Source organism: Heptranchias perlo, chromosome 3 (assembly GCF_035084215.1).
Source record: "Heptranchias perlo isolate sHepPer1 chromosome 3, sHepPer1.hap1, whole genome shotgun sequence".
NCBI lineage: Eukaryota > Metazoa > Chordata > Chondrichthyes > Hexanchiformes > Hexanchidae > Heptranchias > Heptranchias perlo.
This window is the reverse complement of record NC_090327.1, coordinates 54,653,663-54,669,545: the sequence shown is the minus strand read 5'-3', so window position 1 is coordinate 54,669,545 and position 15,883 is coordinate 54,653,663. Positions and strand designations below refer to the sequence as shown.

Below are 15,883 nucleotides of genomic sequence, written 5' to 3'. Positions count from 1 at the left end.
TGAACCTGGAGAGGTAAAACTGTCATTGGAGGCTGGGATTCTTCCCACTCACCGTTAAAATTGGATAGCCATTTGGTGAAGGAAAGAATACTAGAGCCTGGTCTTTAGTTGATTCCAACCCTTTATTCACAGAGTTTCCTCTTGCATACCCCACACCCTGGCTGAGCACTCCTATAAAAAGGAACCGAGAGTCCCCAATCGATACCCACCACCTGAATATAATTAACCCCAATTGATACAACTCATACAATTAACACTCCGCTCCAGATAATCCTGCAGGCCGATGCCCTAACAACCAGGATGGTCCTGGTTGGAAAAGCAGTGGACAGCTTTCCAGTGCCCTGTGCTGGTCAGCTATTTAATTGGTTAAACTCCAGCAATACCCCTGCACACACTTGGAGATCACTCATTAACCTTTGGCTGTGCAATCCTCCACCTAAACTGTCAGGATTTAGGTAAGTGGAATGTGTTTCTAAGGGAAGAGAGCGTGCATTTAATATAAGGGAAACAAAAGCTCTACTTCTAAGGATTTCTCAGTAGTTTGGGGGTGAAATTGGTCTTTGGTGAGAGCCTGAAACGAGCGATAGTGAATTGGCAGTCCGTTTTACACCGCACTCGATTGTCTTTTAGATGGAAATGAAAATTGGGCCCGGTGCCAATTTGCTATCACCCGTTTCGCACTTACACCGAAGACCAATTTCACCCCCCTTGTTTTGGAAACTCTTAAATATGATGATGCACTTCCAGGTTGACCAAAATACGATTAAACCAGTCAAGGTTTCCGTCATGATCTCTATTCTTTTTACTGACTGAATGAGATATGGGCAGATCTAGTTTTGAAAATTTACTGGAAATAATTGAACTAGTCGTTTAAACAGAAATACATGAAAATGGCACAAAGTGAGTTTATTACTTTGCTTATATAAGGTTAATTATAGCTGTCATAATGCAGACCAATAATCTCCACACCAATAATTTTACTTTACATTTGTTCTTCTATTTCCTTCCCTGCATCACCGTGCACCATTACACAAGGGACAGAACAGGCAGCTTATTTGTTGACATGATTGTGACAATGCTGTTTAACCAGGAATTAGAAACTGTGATATGTAAACAGCTTGGAATGTCTTTCTTGGCACTTCAAAAAATCTGTGTTTTCTAATAGAGAAATGGCTGGCCTTTTCTATGAGCCTCCCTCAGATGGCTTGATTTATATGAGGAGAAAAATGGGTGTGAAACTATCACTCTAGGGTTGGTATGTTAGTGCACCACCAGGCTAACTACTCAAAATTTCTGTTTTTATGAATTGAATGCGCTGCTAGATATATAATTGTCAATGGTTAGCTGAAATGGTCAATAACCTTGTACGTCTTATGCAGCACTTATATTACAGCACTGCCGCTGTGGCAGAACACATAGGGCAAATGATACAGTGCTGCTATGTTTGGAACATACCACCTCAAGCTTGGCTGAATGCTTAGCCAAATCCGCATAAAATAGCAGCATAGCTTTCGTATTGCTGGCCTGCACAAAGCTTTCCCAGCAATTCGGAAGATCTGCAGTCATAAACACAAAAGTCATGTTCACAACTTTTAACCACCTTTGTATTGCTGTCAATACTATTCACCTTACTGTATAAATTGGGTGTATTTCAAAGTAGAGACAACCTAAAAAGGAAGAACTATTTCTGTTTGAAATAGTTTTGTGTATATGTTAATACATAAACTTGGTATCGAACTTGTTCTTTATCTCAGCACTGGTAGTAAGTACATTGAAAGCAAGGGCTCATACAACTGTTGTGACTTGATTTGGTTTGATGAAATGCATTGTTTGTAATGCAGTAGAAACCTAGTCTACATTGATTGATACATTCATTGTTTACAATGAACTTTATCATAATTTAACTTTGAAAAGGTCTCTTTTAGATATATTGCTTAGTTTTGTTTTCGTAGGGTGCAATAAAAATAGACTTCTGATGCTGTTAACAACACCTCATGGGACCTAACTGTTTCTGAGGGAAAAAAGAATACTGCCCTTGGTTGATGAGCCATTAGCAATTCAGTATCAGTATTTTCTATTCAAAAAGTCAAAGGTTTCGTTTTCAAATGTTCTTTGCCAAAAGTATTACATAAGAACATAAGAAGCTGGAGTAGTCCAATCGGCCCCTTGAGCCTGCTCCGCCATTCAATAAGATCATGGCTGATCTGATCCTAACCTCAAATTTAAATTCATGTCCAAATTCCTGCCCGCTCCCCGTAACCCCTAATTCCCTTTACTTCTAGGAAACTGTCTATTTCTGTTTTAAATTTATTTAATGATGTATCTTCCACAGCTTCCTGGGGCAGCAAATTCCACAGACCTACTACCCTCTGAGTGAAGAAGTTTCTCCTCATCTCAGTTTTGAAAGAGCAGCCCCTTATTCTAAGATTATGCCCCCTAGTTCTAGTTTCACCCATCCTTGGGAACATCCTTACTGCATCCACCCGATCAAGCCCCTTCACAATCTTATATGTTTCAATAAGATCGCCTCTCAATCTTCTGAACTCCAATGAGTAGAGTCCCAATCTACTCAACCTCTCCTCATATGTCCGCCCCCTCATCCCCGGGATTAACTGAGTGAACCTTCTTTGTACTGCTTGTTTAAGTGTGTGTGATATTTTCAAATCTCCAAACTTATGCAAGTTTTATAAACATGCAACAGAAAAATTCAGCTGAGTTTTAGTATAGTTCCTTGAAGCGATCCCGTACCATTTTGCATTGTTATAAAAGCCACATGCAGATAAAAATCATGAGGGCTTTGGTTCGGTCAGTGAAAACCTTGACTATTTTTGCTTACATTAATCAGATGAGAAGACATGGGTATTTATCTTGAATTGCTCAACATGCAAAATTAATTTGCCATCCAAGAAGATTGATATTTCCAGCCGTTATTGATGCATCCGTTGCACTTTTGGGGATTGGTTGGGGGGTGGGTGGGTGGTAGTTGGTGTTGCAGAAGCATTGCAATTAATATCCATTTTATTTCTCCAAACATTCCCAGTCCACAGAGCTTAAAATGAACCATTGTTTTCTATCTTTTGGGCAATGAATTTTGGCATGAAAATAAAGAAAAAGTCTTTTAAATTGAGCCAAGTGTGTCATTGTAATGGCATTTACATAAAATACCTTCTTGGTCTAGCAAACCTGAGTGGTCTTGCAAATATCTCACAATTTTAGATAATTTGTGATTTTTTTTCTCAGATCTCCAAGTATTGGAAAAGATGCTTCATTTTTTCAACATTTAACCTACTAGCATTCTACCTGAGCATTTGTTTCTTTCCTTTATTTTTCAACTTCATTTTGAATGATTTCAAGTGGCACCTTTATCAACATTTCTCACTAGTTGGGGGACAGGAAGTGAAAAGGAGAGCTGAGTAGAGACTTTACTCATTTTTTCAGATAACTAATTACAATGTAAAGGTTGTTGCAGTGTGATGCAGTGCTTGACACATTATTTTTAGATGTGTTGCAAATATGGCACCTCCTTCTATGTATAGACCTTCAGTATCCCTTAATCTAAACCATGAAGTGTACTTCATTTAGTTTGATGAATGTCCTTAGGATGGTGATCAACAACAGGGTTGCTTTGTTTGAATATGGTTATGCACGATTGCTTTCAGTAGAATTTTTTTCATGTGGGGTTTTGGCTGATGTCAGGCTTACAATTGTGCCAGTCTCTGTGACTTGCTATTCTTTAGAGTTGTCACCTGTTCTTCTCCTGCATCTTTCTTACAGGTCAGCCTGCTATTTCATTTTCTTTGATTATGTTGCTTTCTGTTTTGATTTATTTTGTTTAGTAAGTTATTTTGTATTTTCTCCATGGGCCATGAACCATATCCTTGGCACGAGGGCAGGTGACCTGCTCCCAGTTCTCTGCCACTGCCTCTCTCTAACTGGTTGCTCAGAGATGCATAAGAGCAGCTTAAGCTTGGAGGTGAGTTGAGGTTAAATGAAGTCCATCTTAGTCTGCCTCTCTGTGAAAAATGCCTGGACTCCACTCTCTCCTCATGACAAAACAATTTATATCAAGCTGTGGAAAATTTTGGCTGTGAACATGCGTCATGCTATTACCAGTCACAGCACATTGGAACATGATGCTACCTCCACTGTTTTTACTTTAGTTTAGTTCATTATTTTCTAAAATGTTCTTCTTATTTATTGCATTTTTCAAAATCTCACCAACCCTTCAATACCTTGTCTAGTTGACCATTCTTCATTTATTAACAGAACAGTGAGAGCTGGAAAGCTATTTGGTCATATAGGGTATCACAGGCAAGTCTGACTCTTATCGTACAATTGTAAACAATTTTACAACACCAAGTTATAGTCCAGCAATTTTATTTGAAATTCACAAGCTTTCGGAGGCTACCTCCTTCCTCAGGTGGATGTGGAAATGAAATCCTCGAACCCTTCGCATTTATAAATCACAGAACAATACTTGGTGATTACAGACAGATCCCCCGATCTGTAGGTAACACCTGTCTGTCTGCACACTGATTGCCTTGGCAACGGGCAGTTGAAAACACTGTCTGTAATCACCAAGCTTGTGAATTTCAAATAAAATTGCTGGACTATAACTTGGTGTTGTAAAATTGTTTACAATTGTCAACCCCAGTCCATCACCGGCATCTCCACATCTTATCGTACACACAGTGATAGCCACACACAATGCACTTTGCAGCAAGGGTCGTTAGAATGAGAGCCCTGGACAATTTCTCCTAACCCCCCTACCCCCAAACCTGATGAGGTTGTAACTAATTGTTGCACCTGCCTGAAATGAGCAAAGGTTTCATAACCTGTTTAATTATGTATTTTTTTTTGTACCATCATAAGCATGCTGTACTTTAGTTTATGCAAAGAAAAATTGACAGATAATAAATCTTTGGATCATGGATTGCAGCAGAGAAATTGTATGTTATTATTGTGTCTATGAACTGAAGATTTTCTAACTCTGATGAAACATTGGATCTGGTCCAAAAATCAATTTTAGGATTTTTTTTTCCCTAAGCATTTCGTATATTTGCTGTGGCATATATCTATTGGTTTGATGGTCCTTTAATTATGAAAGGTGAATGACAGTTGTTTTCTATGGACCCACTTGAGACTGAATAATTGAATCTGAGTCTGCATAAGTGCAATTTATTTCGTAGTTGTAGCCATTGTTTTGATGCTGTTCCGTTAGCACTTCTTGTGCTGCTGTATACTTCAAAGTTGTCCACTCTGTATATAGTATTAAATGCCACCCTGGCTGGTCTGCCAGAAGTATCTACTAATTGTTTGTGTCCATGCCAAACAGCTTCAGGTTGTGTTTCAGTACAATCTTAAAATGCATCCTCTGTTACACCACGAATGTAGGGGCTTGCAGTATTGAGCAAACTTGGGAATTCTGTTCTCATTGATTGAATAACATAACTATTAGTGTTGACTTTAATGATGATGCTTTGCAACCACAAGTTTTTTTACATATAATTACATAGAATTTACAGCACAAAAACAGGCCATTTGGCCTAACTGGTCTGTGCTGGTGTTTATGCTGCACACGAACCTCCTCCTACCCTACTTCATCTAACCCTATCTGCATATCCTCCTATTCCTTTCTCCCTCATGTACTTATGTAGCTTCCCTTTAAAAGCATCTGTGCTATTTGCCTCAACTACTCCATGTGGTGGCAAGTTCCATATTCTAACCACTCTCTGGGTAAAGAAATTTAACATTCACTTTTTAAGAACCATGGATTAGGGCATGCTTAGCATTTTCTTTTTTATTAAAAATCAAACTTTTCCATTTTTCCAAAGTAACTTCTTGTCCTAAAAAGAATTTTATATTGTTTCATAAAAGAAAAGGAAGAACAAACTTGAATTTATATGGTGCCTTTCATATCTTCAGGATGTCTCGAAGTGCTTCAAGGCCAATTAATTACTTTTGAAGTGTAGTCACTGTTGTGACGTAAGTAAGCAGTATTAGAAATAAATGCAAATGCCTTTTAAGTGTGTGCACTTCCAAACTAATTCATTGTCATTCCTTAAAATCCTCAGACTGGTCCAGCAACTCATGAAGTTCAGCTTCTAACCAAGAAGCCACAATTGCACAACACTGAAATTTTCTTGCTTTGAATGTTCTGGGTTTCTCCATTTTTTTTTCTATTGTTTAACTTCTGCCTGGAGTTGGGGAGGAGTGAATCTGACAGTGGTGGCAGTGGGAGGGAGACAATGAATGGCCTTGTCTAAAAGATTTGTGTCCTACTCATTGATGGACTGAATTAGGTGAAGATTATGGAGAATTTTGTGGTTGACTCTTCAGCCTCCCAGCTATAAGAGCCCATGTGGTTATAAGTGATATATAAGTGGAGAAACTGCGACAAACAGGGGTGGAAACAAAAAGTCCCAATAGGAGACTGCTGTTGTAGGGGTGGGAAAAGTTAAAGCTGCAGCATCCATTTTGTTTGTTTGAAACTTATAGATGATTTCCAGTACTCAGCTATTCCCAAAATGCAACTTATTGGGCTATTAATTGGGCTGCATAGCGCCTGTTTTGTAGGCACTACGCAGCCTCCTAAGGATCCAAAATGGCATCCGGAATGCGCGCTCACACTTCTAACGTGACGTGCGCCAGACGCCATCTTGGTAGAGGCTTTCATGCATGTGCAGATAACAAACTCCGGCAGCATGTAAAGTAAGGAAAATATGCATTAGATCAGTGTGCATTGCTGATTTAAAGGGACAGATACAATTTTGGAACTCAACGTTCCATCCAACGCACTGCCTTGACTACGCACAACTGAACAGGCCATGGGCAACCTGGAGGACCTCCCACCAGCACTATTTAGGGGGATCATGCAGGTGTTGTAGATTAGTTGCTGGATTATTGCTTCTGGCTGCTGGTATAATTGGATGTGTTTGTTGAAGCTTCCTATACTTGGAGAAAGTTGCAGTAGTGTATAGAGTGTGATCTGGCAGGTCCTGCATTATTGTTGGTGGTAGTTAGAACAGTGTGCTGAAAAAGATTTCTGGCAACCATAGGTGGTCTGCTAGGGCTCCCGCTGGGCATTGAACACAACTGGGAGCATGCAGAGAGGTCATGAGGAGCAGGTCAAGCTGTGAGGAGGGGGAGGAAGAGGAGGAGGCGGCGCAGGGCACTGAGTAGGAGGCCACATCCAATGAGGGCTTTCAAGGACCAATTCTCTTACCTCAACCTGAACTAAGATCAGTGCATCCGATGGCTGTTGTTCATGAAAGAGGTCGTAACGGAGATATGTCAACTGCTGCAGCCACAACTACAGCCTCAGAGCAGGGCAAGGACAGCATTGCCTGTGGCTGTGAAGGTAACCGTGGTGCTGAACTTTTACGGCTCTGGATTCTACAGGCCGCTGCTGGCGATTTGTGCAACATCTCGCCGTTTTCAGTGCACTGCTGCATAAGGGAGGTCACTGAGGCACTGTACGAGCTGCGCAACAGATTCATAACGTTCCCACTTGACAGAGAAGCAGAATGAGTGAGCACAAGGGTTTGCTCGCATTGCAGGCTTCCCCATGGTGCAGGGTGCCATTGACTGCACGCATATTGCCATGCGTGCTCCACATCTCAACTCGGCCATCTTCATGAACAGAAAGGGGTTCCGCTCCCTCAATGTGCAGCTGGTGTGCGACCAAAGCACATTATCCTGGCAGCAGTCATGATTCCTTTATCCTGCGGCAGTCCAACGTGCCACCTATATTTCAACCAGCACGGCAAGTCAAAGGCTGGCTTCTGGGCGACCAGGGCTATCCCGTCATGAGGTGGCTCATGATGCCGTTCAGGAACGCACGCACTCGTGCAGAGCAGGCCTACAATGAGAGCCATGTGGCCACACAAAATGTCATCGAGCACACCATAGGCATCCTCAAGCAACGCTTTTGCTGCCTGGACTGTTCTGGTGGAGCCCTGCAGTATTCCGCTGAACGGGTGTCAAGATTCGTTGCCGTATGCTGCATGCTGCGCAACCTCGCCCTTATGAGAGGACGGTCCTTGCCACCGCTTATCTGGCAAGACCCTGAGCTAGAGGAAGAGGTGGAGGAGGAGGAGACTGAGGAGGAAGTAGAGGAAGAGGCAAGGAGGCAACAGGTGCACAGGGGCTGTCTGCCAGGCTTCTGCGTGCTCACCTTATTCTTGAAAGATATCAGTAACCTCAACATCATCTCCCAAGTCACCAACAGTCCTGAAATCCTCACATGACCATCAAATCGTCCTCCTTATGATTACACATTGCTTCCTCCCGCAGCTCATCGCAGAAATAAAAACCACCACCAACTGCAACGTCAAATACGAATTTGTAAACTTACACATGAAATCATGTATACAGCGTTACACTATTCACCCCTGTGCATTCCCTCAGTGCCTGTCGTTCGTGTGCCTTTTCCTTTCCTGGTGCTCCCACGAGGTGCATCCCCAATGGCTGGAGCATGAGTGGTGGGAGGCTGCTGAGCTTCAGTTGAGGAGCGTGCAGATGGCCGTGGAGGACGATCTCGAGCAGGAAGGCCCAGCTTCCGACTGCACCATCTCGCCATGGGCTGCAGCAGTCTGGCCTGGCTGGCTGACAGGCAACAGCAAGGACACTGGCGGAGTGGCAGGGGTGGGAGCAGGAATGCTGTCGTCCTGAGAGAAGACAGCAGGTTGGACTGCCATGGCACCACTGCCACTCTCCCGGGGCGGCGCCTCAGCAAGTCTTGTGATCTGCTGGAGAAGAGATTGCTGGACTGCTGTGACACCCTGGAAGCCCCTTTTCACAGTGGTACTCAGAGCCACGATAGCAGCAGTCTGAGCCTGTAATGCAGCAATCTGAGCTTCCAAAACGGTAGTCCGAGCTCCAAATGAAGCATGCAGACCTTTGATGGCATCTGTTTGTGCTGCAGTGGAATCTCTGTGTGCTGCAATGGAAGCTGAGACATCGGTCATCAGACGCTGCGTGATGGTGGGTTCCACAGGTGTGCTGATGGAGGTGACCACCCGTTCCATGTGGAAAAGAATGAGCTCCAAGCTCTGTGCAAAGCCCTGTGCCAAGTTGGAGCCGTACTCTTCCATGCCCCTTGACATTGAGCGCAGGCTTTCCAGTGCACTAAGCATTTGGTTGTGTATGCCCATCAGCTTTCTTCTGTAACCTGGCCCATCGAAGTCATCATCCGACTCCTCGGCAGCAGAACTAGTGTGCGACCTTGCCCTCCGGCGAGTTGGTACTTGTGATATCCATTCCCCCCACCCTGGCTCCTGCGCACTTATGCCCAGTGTCTCACCACGTGCAGATCCCTTCTCTATCCTATTCTCTAAGTACGCGCAGTGTTAGTATCTGAGCTAGTGGATGTGAGTGTCAGATCAAGTGACGGTACGGCTTCATTGTCAGTGTCCAACCGCCCATCTCCTCCGCCTCCTCCTCCTCTACCTCGGACCATGCCGGCTCCAGTTCTTGGGTATCTGCAATGACAAAGGGAAACGGTTTGAGTTGTGGAGCTGGGAGAAGGGCAAGTAAGATGTGCATGCTGATACCATCTCTAGCACTTGAGTCAGAAAAGAAGGGATGAGGTAGATGTGGGAAACGAGAAGGAAGATAAGCTATGCAGAGACCCTCATCTTCGATACCTCCAGCGCCACCTGTGGCCACGGCCGCAGTGATGACCCACCCAATGATCCCCAGCATGCTCTTCTCCATGGATGTGACGGTGTGTAGATGTGCCTGTTCTCCGTCCGTTCTTTGCTGCTGCCGGCTGTTATGCGCCACCTTCTCCTGCAAGACAGAGGGAAGTGGGTCAGTGAGTGTCCTGCAAGATGTTTGGGTGATGTGCCGGTCATGGGCGAATAGCTGCCAGTGTGTGTGACCTGTAAGTTGTGGGTGTGTGGATTACAAGAGTGGTACTTTGTGAGGGTGAGATGCAGCATCCGAAGTGCAGCATTGCGTACAGATGGGCAGTGTTTGTTGGTGGGTGTGCCGTGCATGGAGCAGTGGTGCAGTTGGTAGGACGTGCCACTTGACACTTGAATTCACTCACCTTGACCATTCATGTCAAATCATTGAACTTTTTCCTGCACTGCATTCACATGCGTGGTGCAATGCGCCTGGCATTCACCACTATGGCCACTTCCTCCCACTGCCTCTGCAGCTGGTGTCTGGAGGGCCTCCTGCCACACTGCGGGAACATGATAGCCTTCCGTGCTTCCACCTCCTCCACGAAGACCTCCTGTGTGTCATCGGAGAACCTCGGTGCATGCTCTCTTGCAGGTCCAGCCATTCCACTTGTCTTCCTCCCACTGCATTGTCAATGCACCTCTCCTTTGGGATATGCAGGCTGCCTTTAAGTAGTGCTGGCCACGTCCCATATTGGACCCTCTGCTGGTGTGTGCAGACACTCAGCAGTGCAGGTAGCGCTGACTGAATGCAGGAATCAGGTAAATGACCAGGCAGCATGAATCTCACATGCTGCCTGCATCGCAACGACTGGGTACAGGTTAATCACGCACCACGACGCCCATGCCCGGATTCGGGGGTTGTCGAATTTAACCCCCATTCTTCCTGTATTGAGAGTGAAGCATTTTTTTAGGACTCTGAGGTTCAAGTCCTTTTCCTGCTTCTTATTGTGGAATTAGACGAGAATATAGTAAGTAAACTTTTTGAAGGAGTATGTAATAATTAGGATATTTTTGAAAATATTTTACACTTTTGGAAAACCATTTAAATTTAATTTTGCAGATAAATGATCTTATTGTTATGTGCAGTGGTCTCTGGTTTGAAATAAAATAGTTAAAGAGCCTTTATTGCTACTATTTATGCTTTTAAGTTTTTTTCCCTTTTATGCCCTTGGATATTATTTCTGTCTGTAAGATGATTTCTAGTAGGTGTTTAGTTGTGGTGCTTTTTCATCTTTCTTCCTTTACCCCCTTCCCTTAACAAGATATGATGTGTGACACCATGTAGTGGTGTTGTGAAAACAGACCCGTTCCTGATGCTGTACTCTAATCTGGGGGAAGCAGTTAAGAATTGTAGTTATGTAAAGCTATATAAAAAGAGTAGTAATGTTAAACTTCCACTGGAAGTCTGCAATACGTAGCAGCACATCAAATAGCTTTTAGAGGATGCACTGTAGTTTGGGACCAGAGCCAACAGATGAATTTGCACATATGGACAAGCTTGATGGAACAGTTTGGCCAACTTTCAGCTTCCTTGCTGCAATTTCTAATTAAAGTAGAACAAAGTGTATTTTGATGAACACTTTCCCATCGTACTCACTGTAACCTTTTGTTCTTTTTCAGCATGCTCATGGCTACATTGGCTGGTGAAACTCAATGTCAGTAATGGGCGCCCTGCTCCTGCACAGCGAGTACTGGTCTGTGACAGACGGTCCAGATAGAGTTTAATAAACAGCCAATCCTTTGTGCCGTGTATGCTCAATAGACTGGGTTTTTATTTAAAAAAAACGTCTGCCATTTCAACTTCAGATGGCATAATGCCAACCAAGTCATTCACTGCCCCCTGCAAGTACAGGACTGTAGAAGGACAAATAATGATTTGAGTAAAGAAAAAAATCATTCTTACCTCTGCTGAACATATGAGCTTCTGGAGATTATATTTATCATTTTAAAAAAAACCACAAATGTTCAGAATAGCAATAGAAGCTTGTTAACAGTAACAAACTGTGACAGGAAAAAAAGATGTTAATCCGATCCTATCTTTAATCGTGTGTTCCCTTGTTTTTGGCATCGTTTATCATCGGGTAGTCTGAGGTCAAATCTAACATGGGTTCGATGCAAAGTAAAGCACCTTTTACTCTGATGCAAAAACATGTCTTGCCTCAACCTCAGAAGGGCACCCGTTACTGGGTAGTGAGAAATTTCTATTTCCCACATTAGCCTTGTAGTATTTCTCAGGGAGATGGGCTATTTAGTGGCAAATTGTGAATAGTGTTTTTTTTGCATTAGATCTGCCTTAGTAGAAAATGGTTTGAGACTGCTCAAATGAAATACTAACTGACAGGGGCTGATAGTGCGATGTTGAGCACCTGAAACCCTGCACCATTGAAAACTGAGCCCTCTGTGGTGTCTGATGTACTCCGCACAAAATATGCAAAAAGGCTCATATGCCTCCAGTTTCCATGACAAAGCCCAATAATTCAATTGGAGCCCCCATAACATCTAAAGGTTTAGAACAGTTTCTTCCGAGAAACCTTCCATTATATAAAATTTCTGCTTTTGGTTGGCATCATTATAGGGTAACATTTCTTTGCTGTTTTTATTTTCCTCCAATGGCTGAATGCTGAAAGGGAACTTAGGCTCCCACCATTTTAATCAACAAAAAATTGTTGGCGCTATAAAGGCTGCTGACTTCCAGCATACCAGCCAACCAGCCCCATGGTACTCCTAGCAAGTCACGCACTATGTGCTGGGAATGCCACAAAAATATTTGAATTGAGCTGACCTTGCATTATAGTTTGAGATCAGTGCAGTCGTGCCCAGCACATGATTCACTGTGGTCCTGGTGCTGTATCATCAGCTTGACTGAGCCATTCAGTTCCCTTTTGTGTCCTAACCTGAGTATGGTGCTCAACATAAGAAGTATATTTAATTCAAAAGAGGTGAAATGGTGAATGTAACCTGGGAGGTTCACCCAGGAAATCAATGGACTGACTTAACAGTTATGAGCTGCAGTTTATTTTCTTATGTACATGGCGTGCGCATTTCATTGGAATTTTGGCCCCCGGTGGGAGGGAAGGCTTGCACCAGCACAACCCGCTCCCCACCCCTGCTCTCCACTAATAAGAATTTCTGGGTCGGGGGAGTAAAGTTTTATCCGCCCCGTTACCCTGCTCCGATAAAATCCGAGCTGCCCCTGCTGAGATCATTTCTCTGCGTTTGTTCCCCTCACCCCTCCTTCTGCTCCCCTCCCTGTCCCTTATCCCTCATCCCCAACCCCTTCTCTATCTTCCTCGTTTCCCTTACTGTTTCCTCTCCTCTGCTTTTGCACCCTCTCCATCCTTCTGTTCTTTCTCCTCCTCCCTCTGCCTCCACTCCCTTCCTCTTTCCCGCCCCTCCACCACCCTTTTCCTCCTCACTTTCCGCTCCTCTCTTCCTCACCCTTTACTCCATTCTCCCTTTTTCTCTCTCTCCTGCTCTTGCCTCTCCCTTTCCCCTCTCCTGTCCCTCTCCTCTTTCCCCTCCCTATCCTCCCCTTTTTTGCTTTTTTTCCCCCTCCTCCATCCCCCCCAATCCCTTTTGGGTCCAGTTATTGCCTCCAACCCTGCTTGACCTGAATACTGCATTGCTCCACTCTCCGTTTATAAAATTAAAGTATCAAACAATTTTACATAAGAATGAAGACAGAATGTGTGATTTTAAGTTGGGACTGAATTACGCTTGCACGCAGTCTAACTCTACGTTGCCCAAAGACTATACTTGGTCTTGATTCTTGAGGGGTGATTTTGACTTTGGGGGATAGTGTGAAACGGGCGATATCAATTTACCCATTATACATCTCGCCCAGTTTTAATTTCCATTGACTTCAATCAGGAGAGATGTATAGTGGGTGGCTGAATCGATATCGTCCGTTTTAGGTTATCACCCAAAGTTAAAATGATGCCTTTGTGTGTAGCGGTACAGGAGATTGATTAGTTTTTTGTTAAATTTGGTGCAACAATGTGTGTTTCATTGAAAACTGAGTATAAGTACCAGTTGGTGGCATTGTGATAGGTATTTTCAATGTTAAAGGTGTCACACTTTTATTACCCTAAGATTGTGCAATCTGGCCATCAGAAATCTTTTTCAGTCACCATTTGTTTCTCAGTAACTGAAATTTCTAATGTCTAAAATAAGGTTTAAATAAATTTAAAAATTGAATGTAGTGTATTTCACAATAACCTGCTTAAATTTATCAGCTGAATTGTCTTGTATGTCTTTTCCTACCTTCATTAAAGTTTTTACTTGAAAATCTCAGCATCTCAGGCTGGACTTGAAGTTAATATTTCTGCCGAGAGTTGTGATCTGAATTTAGAGTATGCAGTCTGTGCTTGTGCAATGTGCCTAATTTCTCAGGATGTATCATGTATTGTCAGTCAGATGTGCTGATGGAATATTTCTCTTTACCTCTAAGCACTTTCTAATCAGTAGTTTTTCTTCAAGCAGTTTTGAAAAACAAGAGAACAAATTTCAAAAGCTTTACTGAGGTAAAATTTATATTGACTATGATTTTTTTAAAAAAAACAAGAAGCTGTGTTGTACATATGTGCGAGAAAAAAACTCAATGTTCTCATTACACACCTGTTGTAGCTTTTGTTTCCTGCTTTATAGCTTTAAAAAAGAGTATTAAAGTAAGTGGAGAAAGAAAAAGAGAGAGAGAGTCAGAGAGAGAGGTCGAGGGTGAGAAAGATGAGTCAGAGAGAAAGGGGGCGAGTGAGAAAGAGTGTGTCTTTGTTCATTTTATTTTACTATAATTTCTTTAAAAAGCACCAGTTAAATCTTGAAGCCAACTGATTATCTCCATCTGTGTTTTGTTGACAGAAGAGGTCAATGCTAATTGTATACACTTGTGAGTCAGAAATTCTAAATTTTAACATCTAACAGACAGAGAGAAAGACACAAATAGAAAAGCAGACAGGCAGTTTATTTTCCTCATTCTAACTTGATTTCTTTAAAAAAAAATATCAAATTGAAATTTGAAAGCGAACAAAGCCTTTTAGATGGAAACATAGGAAGTGAGGTTCAGAGGGGGAGGGGAGGAGGGAAACTGGTTGAGGGTGGTGGGGGGCTCTGGTTTCTCGGCATCCACCTTTGGGGGAATGGGGAGAGTAGATGGAAGGTTATGGATGAGATGATTAACAGTGAAGCAAGCGGGGATGGGAGGATACCGGGGTTGAGTGGGTGTTCAAAGTGGAAAAGATGAAGGTAGTGATGAGAATAAAGGAGTGGTAGGAAGGGGAATGGATGGTGCGAAGGTGAAGGCATAAGGGATACATTGGGAGCGAGGTGGGGGAAGCCTGAGTGTTTACGGAAGGGAATGGGAAGGAAGCAGCTGAGGACTACATTTTCTCTGCAACCCTCACCCCAAAATGCAGCCCACAGCCATTGGTGGCTCCTTTCCCTGCCACAGCATGTCATACCACCCACCACCTCCTACCCGAAAGGAAAGATAAGAAGAAGGAGGCAAGAGAGAGAAAAACGGAAGAAGCCTGAGTGGGAAGTAAAAATAGTTAAGGGCAGAGAAGCAGCAGAGAAGAGAAAAAGTGAGAAGCAGAAGAGCCAGAGGGAATCAGCAGTACAAAGGTATCAGAGACAGGCAAGAAAGTGACCATATTCTTTGACTTACTGTGTATGTTGCTTTTGGTGAAACACCAGTTATTTAAAAATTCTTTTCTTCCCCCCTCCCATTAGATGCTTTACACAATTTTCCAGCTGAAAACGTGGCAACATAATCTGCACAAGAGCAGGCAGGCTTATCCCTGGATTTTCTCACTACTTGTGGGGCTGTATCTTCTTGCTGTTCAGTAGCTATTTCTTTCCTCATTTTTCCTAAAATTTGCTGTATTGGGAACCTGTCACCTAGGGCAATTGTGGGAGCAAATTTGTGTCTACATTCTTTATACCAGTGCTCTGCACTATTAGTACTGCCTAGGACAGCCCTGTTCCCTATATATTACATCGTTCCAAAACTGCCTTTATTCAGTGTGATCCTTTAGACTTCAGCTGCTGGAGAAGAGTCTGCCTCCTGGCAGGAGGCAGCAGGAGTTAGTGATAAGAAATTGAGCAAATATTTTTCTGTGAAGTAGAGGGACTGAATCATCAAGGTCTAGCACTGCAGATAAGCTTGCTAGGGCAGGAGATCAAGTGACTTTGCC

At 43.2% G+C, this 15,883-nt stretch overlaps 1 protein-coding gene across 1 annotated transcript in view; it reads left to right on the top strand.

The window, feature by feature from the left end:
* Window positions 1-15,883, top strand: part of greb1l (GREB1 like retinoic acid receptor coactivator) — a 339,711-nt gene that overhangs the window by 58,373 nt on the left and 265,455 nt on the right. The window lies entirely within an intron of this gene.